Source organism: Pseudophryne corroboree, chromosome 7 (assembly GCF_028390025.1).
Source record: "Pseudophryne corroboree isolate aPseCor3 chromosome 7, aPseCor3.hap2, whole genome shotgun sequence".
NCBI classification, from domain to species: Eukaryota; Metazoa; Chordata; class Amphibia; order Anura; family Myobatrachidae; genus Pseudophryne; species Pseudophryne corroboree.
In genome coordinates this window covers 134,927,343-134,929,088 of record NC_086450.1, presented here as the reverse complement: position 1 = coordinate 134,929,088, position 1,746 = coordinate 134,927,343, and positions in this window count along the sequence as shown.

The following is a 1,746-nucleotide window of genomic DNA, read 5'->3' as shown; positions in this document are numbered from 1 at the left end:
ACTGTCTGGCTTTAATAAAAGTTTTTTGTTACAGGTTGACTTTGAGAGGAATCTGTAGATCTGTTAATACAAAACAACACATTTTTATTCCCATATCATAGAGCATAATCACAAACAAAGACAGCTTCACATTAATGTAGTTTGTCTTCAGCATAATAAGAATGAACATAGATAAATACAGTTTCTGTTCAGCTGCATGAACAGAGATGATTAACAGGGATCATCAGATCAGTGACACAGGGATGGTATGCTCTGTCAGTCTCAGGTTGGCAATACAAAATCTGCTGATTAAGGGAACTCCCTTTCCTGTTCCTTTCCAGTCCCTTATAAAGGAACCAACAGAAGCAGCTGCAAAACCTGGGATGGAATTTCAAGCCTGAGCTGAATTGATGCAACTAAAATCTGTAAGGGAAAAGCAAGTCAATGGAGTAAGAGTCATTTTCAACAGAGAACCCAAATAATAACATGAGGAGGCTATATTGTCTGCTACACTACTCTTGGCTGACTTTTCTTGAGATTGCAGTCCTTTCTGTTCAACATAGAGGGCTTTGGAATTTTACTCTGATTACAGGTGCTCTCTTTGGAGGATAGGTCTGGAAGCCATGGCCGTAGCCCTATCCTCCAGAGAGAGCACCTGTAATCAGAGTCAAATTCCAAAGCCCTCTATGTTGAACAGAAAGGACTGCAATCTCAAGAAAAGTCAGCCAGACTGCATAGGATTGTGGGAAGTTCATCTGGTAAGCAAGAAAGATTGAGTAATATCTAATTGTTTTTTTTATGAGGAATTATTTATCTTTCTCTAAATACAGTGGATATGGAAGTGCAATCAAGTTCAGTAAATAATAATAATAATAATAATAATAATAATAATACATTTTCTTTCTTTATATATCTCCAGACAGGACTCAAGGCGCTTTACAGACACAAAAACAATGCACATAATACAGAAGATTAATACAGCGATATACAAGCCACACAGGCATAAAAATTACAGTCTAGAATGCATGGAGTAATCATAATGCAGAACTTGTGTAGACATATTGGGTACTAACTTCCACGGGTTGTGTATTCCACCCTCACAAGGTACCAAGTGAGGCAGCACTGGCGTATCTATAATGGGTGCACCCATTTCTTCTATACTCACCTTTCCGGCGTCCATCGGTGACCGTCTGTTGGCCCCCTCCTCTCCCATAAGCCGTCACTGCCACTGAGCACTAGAGACTCTGGCACAGTGCCAGAGTCTACAGCGCATGCACAGGACTCAGGAAAAATGGCACGGCTGTCATTTTTTTTGAGTTTTGCGCATGTGCTGTAGACTCTGGCACTGTGCCACAGTCTCAGTGCTCAAAGCGCTACCAGCGGTGCTGCTGGCTACGACCTTTCATGAAGGTTTCCAGTCCCACGGTATACCCATACAGTATGGCGTACTTTTGTTATACTGGTGATAAATGATTGCTGTGAGCAGAGACGTATCTAGAGAGGAGGGGGCCCACACACAGAGACTGCACACGGGTCCCCTCCTCTCTAGATACGCCTCTGTGAGGCAGCCATCTTGGGCGCACTGCGTAGGATTACCCTGGGTGGAATAGTTTACTCCTAGAAGAGAAGACACAAAGTGATTGCAGCATCCTAACGCTCAGAGTAGGGTCCCAACAAAACGATCAGTATTCCTATAACGTTTTAGTGGATACTGGGGATCTGTACTTTAGTACCATGGGGTATAGATCGGATCCACTGGAGCCTAGC